Source organism: Marmota flaviventris, chromosome 10, assembly GCF_047511675.1.
Source record: "Marmota flaviventris isolate mMarFla1 chromosome 10, mMarFla1.hap1, whole genome shotgun sequence".
NCBI classification, from domain to species: Eukaryota; Metazoa; Chordata; class Mammalia; order Rodentia; family Sciuridae; genus Marmota; species Marmota flaviventris.
The window spans coordinates 20,603,007-20,611,475 of record NC_092507.1 but is presented as its reverse complement, the minus strand read 5'-3'; positions in this window follow the sequence as shown (position 1 = coordinate 20,611,475).

Below are 8,469 nucleotides of genomic sequence, written 5' to 3'. Positions count from 1 at the left end.
AAGAAAGCTGACTGACTCTGTAAAAGATGGATTTTAGGGGCGACCAGCAAGGAACCTGAGGCAGAAAAGTTGTCTTGGTCCATTTTGTGCTGCTATAACAGAATACCTGAGTCTGGGTAATTTATGAAGAACAGAAACTTATTGGCTCACATGTCTAGAAGCTGAGAAGTCTAAGGTCAAAGTGCTGGCATGTTTGGTGTCTAGTGAGACCATTCTGTCTCCACGATGGTACTTTGAACACTAAATCCTCTGAGGGGAAGAAGGTTAGATCCTCATATGGCAGAAGTGCCAAGGGACAAAAGGTTCAACTTGCTCTTTTTTTTTTTTTCAGTTGGACACAATATCTTTATTTTTTTTTTTAATTTTTATGTGGTGCTGAGAATCGAACCGAGTGCCTCACGCATGCTAGGCGAGCGCGCTACCACTTGAGCCAAATCCCCAGCCCTCAACTTGCTCTTTTATAAATAATATTAACCCCTCCTCCCAAAACTGCCACAATGGCAATCAAATTTCAACATTTTTTTTTTGTACCATAGATTGAACGAGTGCTTAACCACTGAGCAACATTCTCAGCCCTTTTTATGTTAAGTTGTTTAGGGCCTCACTAAGTTGCTGGGGTTGGCTTCAAACCTGCAATCATCCTGCCTCAGCCTTCTGAGCCACTTGGATCAACATGTGACAAACATTCAAACCAGGCTGGAGTTGTAGCTTGGTGGTACAGTGCTTTCCTAGAATGTGTGAGGCACTCCGTTGGTTCCTTAGCTGTTGAACCATGATGCAAAGACTACTGACTCCAATTTTAAACCAAGTTAAAGCAAGCTTATATTGTGTACACAAGAGAGCTGATCAGCAACTGCCTCACCAGAAAAAAACAGGGCCAGAGGACAGCATCTTGTCTAAGGCAAGGCGGGGAATTTACAACCAACAGGGTCTGACCAGCATAATACAAGGGCAGGGAGCAGATTAATGATCTACATGGCTTGACATCTCAAGGTAGGGAGTAAACTCAGATCCAACATCAATGAGGAGCAGCTGGGATTTCGGGGAGGGTTGTTATCTGGTCAGGAAGAGATGGGCACGGATAAGTTCAAAGCACGGTCAGGAATCCCAGGCAAGTTTTTAAAACATCAAAGTATGATCAGGCCAAATAGAAATCTTAGTATTGTAAAATAAAACAAAAATGATCATGACTTTATTATGAGGCTCCCAATCTTTTTTTTTTTTAAGTTGTAGTGGACACAATATCTTTACTTATTTTTATGTGGTGCTGAGGGTCGAACCCCATGCCCCACGCAAGTGAGGCAAGTGTTCTACCACTGAGCCACAACCCCAGCTCCCCCGAGGCTCCCAATCTTAAAATAGAATTAGGCTGGGTTCATCGAGCACCACATAAAAATAATAAGTAAAAGTATTGTGTCCATCTACAACTAAAAAAAAATATTTTAAATAATATTCAGGTCAGGTGTTTAGCTCAGTGGTAGAGTGTTTGCCTCGAATGTGGAAGGCCCTGGATTTGATCCTCAGCACCATATAAAAATAAAATAAAGTTATTGGTCCATCTACAACTAACAAAAATATTTTTAAAAGAAGAAGAAGAAATATTCAAACCATAACAGAAATCCTCATGAGGAGTGGGGAGAGTTTACATTAGGAAACTAATCAGTACTGGTAGGGAGGAATTAACTAGACTATGACAGTTGATCAGTTGGGGTAATTTGTGTTCTCACCTTTTTTTTCTTTCAGTGCTGGGGGTTGAACTCAGAGCCTCACATATACTAGGCAAGCACTCTACCACTAAGCTACAATCCCAATTCTATATCTGCTTTTTAAAACCCTGTTCCAAGTAGATAGACAAGATTGCTTTTGTGGGGTGGGGAGCACAGTGGAAAGCCATAGCACATTGAAGATAGCTACTTTCAGGCTTTTGTCCTCTGTTCTGTTAGTGAGGATAGTAAAAGTAGGGAGGGGACACCAGTGGGGTGGGGAGCAGACAGAGGTTGTGTTCCAGAAGAGTCCAGGTCATCTCTAGGAGTTAGCAGATCCTCACATTGGAAGTCCTTGGATATTTGTTTGGGTTCAGTAAATATTGAGTGTGGATTAGGCTGCAGACCTTACAGACAATGTGGTGAGTAATGGAAGACTCTGTCCTGGTAGAGCTTGCATTCAGCAGAAGAATGGACACCACCCAGATGAATCCACAAAGCCCCCAATGGGCAGAGCCGCAGCAGAACTGTGGAGAACTGTGGCCCCCAGGAACAGTACAGGCTGTATCAGTAGTGCCTACAAACCATTAAAACTAAAACTCCATTCCTGTTCAGAGCCCTGGGTCACTCCAAGCAGAAAGACACCATCAAAAATAACCAATGAGGGCTGGGTTTGTGGCTCAGTGGTAGAGCGCTTGCCTAACATGTTTGAGGCCCTGGGTTCGATCCTCAGCACCACATAAAAATAAACAAAATAAAACTATTGTGTCCAACTAAAAAATAAATATTAAAAAAAAAAAAAAAAAACCATCGAGAGTGAATTTTCTGCCAGTCCAGAGGGCTTGGGCTCAGAGACCAAATAGTATTGATTTTAAAAAAATAAAGCTATGTGAATTTTCTTGTATGCAAACCTGTGGCCTGATTCACAACTTCTGGAAGGCGTCTAGGGCATCCTGAGATCCTTTTAGAAGGTAACCAATGGGACTGGTGGGGGCAGGGCAGGTGAGGGGTCTAGGGCCACCACCTCCCCAGGGCTGAGCAGGGTATTGGCAATGAGACTCAAAATTGGAATGAGGGGAAGAATCAGGAGCATAGGAGATTCTCATAAACTCACCTGAAGGGTACTGGGATCCCACTCACTTTTGACTGGGGTACAGGGGCTTCCTTTAAACACTCAGCTTTTTGGTCAGTATTCCCAAAAGCCCCATCACCATCACCACCACTAACCTATAAGACATCTTTAGGCAAGTTTTAAAAAGCACTTCTCTAGGCCTCTGTGTGAATTAGGAAAAGATTCCCTCAGGGGCTGGGGGTGTAGCTCAGTGGTAGAGCTAGAGCCTTTGTCTGGGTGGAGGCCCAGGTTGGATCCCCAGCACCACAAAGATGAAACATAAGCAAACAGAAAGGAAAAAAAAAAAAAAAAGGAAGAGGGAAAAGAAAAGATGCTCCTATCCCTGATGAACACAGCTGGCACCAAGTGGAGCCAGAGGGGAGTCCTGTCCCACCCAGCCCTCTACCAGGAGCCTGTTACTAAAATGGTAGTGGCTTCTTCGTGGGCCAGGTCTGACCAGCTGGCCCAATCTGTGCTGGGTTTTCTGGGGAAGTAAACAGATCAGAAATCAAAGAAATCTTAATGATTCGGATTTTGCTTTTTTTTTTTTTTTGGAGGGGGGAGGGTACTGGGGATTGAACCCAAGGGCACTCGAACACTGAGCCACGTCCCCACCCCTGTTTTGTATTTTATTTAGAGACATAGTCTCACTGAGTTGCTTAGCACCTCACTTTTGCTGAGGCTGGCTTTGAACTGGAGATCCTCCTGTCTTAGCCTCCTGAGCCACTGGGATTACAGGTGTGTACCTCTGGGCTGGTTTAGACTTTGCCTTCTTAAGTACAAAGAATCCCCTTCTTTAAATGACCAAAAACATTTGTTTGACTCTTGGTAACTGTAATTTTCAGAAAATCTCCATCACTCTTAAGGTAAAAGCATGTTGGGGTGATACTAACAAGAGGCAAGCATTCTTCACATTCACCTTTGCATAGCCCCTTCAATCCCATCAACTCAACAGTGTACACAAAACAAGCACCCTTGTGGCAAATCCCTCCAAGGAGTGGAGTGGTGGGTGGGGGCCAGCTCTCAAATGCCAAAGACCTTTGTCCATTCCTAGCCTTGGAGCCTCTGGGAAGGCAGGCTGCAGCTGTGGTAGATCTGGGGTTCAAGTTCACAGAGAACATAGTCCAAGAAGGTCAGGAATGGGGTCGGGACAGAATTTGTGAATGCTGACATGCGTCCCAAGCACTCTAAAGCAAAGGTACATTGCTCTTTTGCCCTCATACAATCATCTACTCATTCTTCAAATGTTTATTAGCAGATACTGAGCCAGGTGCTGGTGAAAAAAGTATGAACAAAAATGTTTACAGTTTAGTGAGATAAAGAGGCTTTAGGCAGATTCACACAGATAAATGTAAAACCATAACTGTGTTGGTATCTGGTTTGGATGCCATTCTAGGACCTTGAACTTCTTCCTATAGATCATAGGGAGCCACTGAAAGTTTTGGAGCAGGGGAGTGAAAAGATCATAGAATAATTATTCAAAATATTCCCTCTGCAGCAGTGACTGATCCAAAAGAATAAATATTTGATGATGGAACTGTAGGGACAAACGAGGCAAGGCACTGAAGATAGCAGGAAACAGTTTTATTTGGCTGCAGCCAGGTTCAGGGGCACAGCTTTTGCTGTAATCAATTAATCCCCTGAACCTCGAGTTCAGGGAGTTTCAGAGTTTTATACCCAGTGTGTAAGAGGAGGGGCTCAGAAGTTCACAGTCTGCAGAAGTTCACATAAAAGCAGCTCTTTCTTTCAAGTTAACTCTTTAAGGACAACACCTGAGAAGGGGAGAGCTTCTTCTCCCCTTTCTTTCCTCCCCCTGCCAGCTGTTACCATGGAGCCCAATTGTAACTTATCTTAAAAATGTAGACATCTCTGTGAAGCCCAGCTCAAGGCCAGAGGCCTTGTTTGCACATTTATTCAAAGTACTATACTTGATATGTTTGTGAAAACTAGTAAGGGGGTGTCCAGCACTTGGAGTGCTGGTATGTTCTCCGCCAGTGGCCAAGTAAACAGGGCGACACGAAAATAGTAAGTTTATCTACATTGGACTCTTTTGCAGAGACTGCTGACAGTCCTAAAATCAGCCATGTTGAAGATTTCTGGAGAGGCCCAGTTAAGATTTTTCAGTTGAGAAAGGCTAGGAATGGACAAAGGTCTTTGCCACTTCAGAACCTGGGAGGCCTTAAATTATACCATAGAGTTGTTTCTGCTGTAAGCTGAGTTTTTGTAATTGCTGCTCTTTAAAGAACTCAAAGACAGCCAGGTGCAGGGACACATGCCTGTAATCCCAGCTACTCAGAAAACTGAAGCACAAGGATCACAAATTTGAGATCAGCCTCAGTAATTTAGCAAGACCTTGTCTCAAAAACAAAGGAAGGCTGGGGATTTACCGCAGAGATAGAACACCCTTGTGTTCAATACCCAGCATCAAAATAAAAACAAAACAACAAACAAACAAAAATCTCATAGAGAAATTCTAAATTTGGCCACAGCTGACAATATGGGCACAACCAAATATTCACTGAGGAAACATGCTTCATTCGTGGTTCTTCACCTATAAAGTTCCTTGTCACCCAGGTTCACATTGAGAGTCAGTTCAGGGTTAACACATCTCTTCGTACAAGATATGCACTCATAAAACCAATAAATGTATGTTGAAATAAATGAAGTTGACTAGATGAATAAAAAAATTAATGACTAACACACCTTAAATCTTCCCCTTTTCTATGACTTCTGCTTTATCTGTGTTTTATTTATTTATTGTACTGGGGATTGAACCCAGAGGTGCTCCACCACTGAGCTGCATCCCTAGCCCTTTTTTATTTTTTATTTTGAGACAGGGTGTCACTAAGTCCTCCAGGCTGGCCTTGAACTTGCAATCCTTCTACCTCAGCCTCCCAAATCACTGAGATTATAGGCAAGTGTACTGCACCCAGTTTATCGGTCCTTTTCTTTCCCTCTGTGTCTGGTGTGGTTCGGGCCCCCACCGTGGCTACCTTGGTCTGTTAATCCAGTTTCCTAACAGATCTCCTTGCCTCTTATCTCAAGCAGCCCCAGTACTCCCTCACTCTGCCCACAAGATCATCTCAAAACCTGGAAATGATTTTGTAACTCCCCTGTTCTAGAACCTTCAGTGGCTCCCCATGGCTGTGGTGAAAAAACAAAGTTCTTAGCATGACAACTAGATTGGGCACTATCACCCCTTTGTAGATTTCTCTGTCTGTCCTCCTGGGTACACTTCTCCCTGGGGTAGTCTAAAATTGCAAGGTTTGGGGTTGTAGCTCAGAGGTAGAACATTTGCCCACCATGTGAAAGCCTCAGGGTTCCATCCCCAGCAACACACACACACACACACACACACACACACACACACTGCAAACTTTTTAGCAAAGTGACTGTAAGCCTCTTTTTGTTACTATTTGATTGACAACAGTGCCAAAGTACCAAGTGAGGGCTCAAGTGCTAATGAGGTTGAGGGAATGAACAACAAAAAAAAAAAAAAAAAAAAAAACAACGGAAAAAGCATAAGGAAAGACAAAGCATTGTGGGAAAGACTTGGGCTCAGGAGTTATGCATTGCTGAAATTGCTCCCAGCTCCTCTATTTAGCAGCTGTAACTAGGCTGACCACTCAGTCTCACCAGAGTGGCCAAGTGCACTGATGTAGTTCTCAAAGGTCAAAGGTGGCCCACACCTGTAATCCCAGTGGCTCAGGAGGCTGAGGCAGGAGGATCGAAAATTCAAAGCCAGCCTCAGCAACAGCAAGGCGCTAAGTAACTCAGTGAGACCCTGTCTCTAAATAAAATACAAAATAGGGCTGGGGATGTAGCTCAGTTGTCGAGTACCCCTGGGTTCAATCACCAGTACCCCCACAAAAAAAGAGGTTGGGGGGGACTGTGGTTGTAGCTCAGTTGTAGAGTATGTGTGATGTACTGGGTTTGATTATCAGCACTACATATAAAAAATAAATAAAATAAAGGTCCATCAACTAAAAATATATATTTTTAAAAAAGGATTGAGGACATAAGTCAGTGGTACAGTAGAGTGCCCCTGGATTCAATCCCCCAGTAAAACAAACAAAAAATCACAGGAGTTGGGCTGGGGATGTGGCTCAAGCGGTAACGCATGCGCGGGGCGCTGGGTTCGATCCTCAACACCACATTAAAAAAATAAAATAAAGATGTTATATCTACCAAAAACTGAAAAATAAATATTTTAAAAATTCTCTCTCTTCTCTCTTTCTCTCTATCTTAAAAAAAAAATCACAGGAGCAATGACATAATGAGGTAGGTATTCTTCATAAATCAGCCAGAAACCTTGAACAGCACCTCTCTAGGGTATGTAGTCATCTTAGTTCCAGTGAGGAGTGGAGGGGTGGGGCTATGTCCATGGGACAGGGTATTTCCTGTTTGTCTAAAAACAAAATTATGACATTTTGATTTAAAGTTGCTTTTTTTCTTTTTACTGTGCTGAGTATCAAATCCAGAGCCTCTCACGTGCTAGGCAAGCTCTCTACCACTGAGCTACACATCCAGATTCCTGATTTATTTTTAAACATTATGATCTTATTTGTTGAATTTATGACTAATTGAACCCCAAGTGATGCCAATGAACTTGAGTGTACCTTCATCTTAAATTCCCCAGAATGCTATAGTCTTTATTTCAAATATATTCATATTAGACATTAAAAATATGCTTAATATCAGACTGTATGTTTCAACTACCTTCGGCTTAATAAACTAATGCCACCTTGGTATGCCTCAGTCTTCTCTCCTTGGCTATATCTTGTTTATTTCTCAGTGATTTGGGGGCTTATAGAATTACAGAATCTAAGAAAGAAGTGGTACAGAAATTAACATGTGCTGATGTGCTGACTGCTGCTACTTTTTGTTTGGCCCACAATATGTTTTTCAAAATTTTAAATTTATTTATAAACATGTAAAATTCAGAAATTTTGACATAAGAAAAAAGATTTGTCATCTTCTAAAAAAAATTTGATGACCAAGCACCTAGCAACAGTTATTATAGCAGTTATTATTATTCTTGTGTGGTTTTTGTACAGTATAGAAAAAATATTTATTGAAAATTACCTGCTCCAACCCACCATATTTAGTTTTCTTGCCTGAACCCCAGTTGTCATTATGAGCTCTTGACCCAGTTCTAGTAGATGCAGTAACCACATCGGTTAATGGAATCACCCTCCCTGGGCTTGAATGCAGACTCCAACAATTTAGCCTTTCTGTGCCTTAATTACGTCACTTGTAAAACTGCAAATAATAGCACATCACAAGATTTAGTAAATGTGGTAAACATGGTGGTTCACGCTTGAAACCCCAATGACTTGGGAAGCTAAGGTAGGAAGAATGCAACTTCCAGGGCAGTCTCAGAAAATTAGAGAGACTCTGTCTCCAAGCCGTAGCGCGCTCGCCTGGCATGCGTGCGGCCTGGGTTCGATCCTCAGCACCACATAAAAATAAAGATGTTGTGTCCCCCGAAAATGAAAAAATAAATATTAAAATTCTCTCTCCCCCCCCTTAAAAAAAAAAAAGACTACCGTGTGGGTGGTGTTACAGTGAGACAATTTGACTCCTTATGATAAAGAAAAGCAACCCCCCGAGGGGTAGCTGGGAGGCTACCTAAGGTGTGCAAATGCCACATGA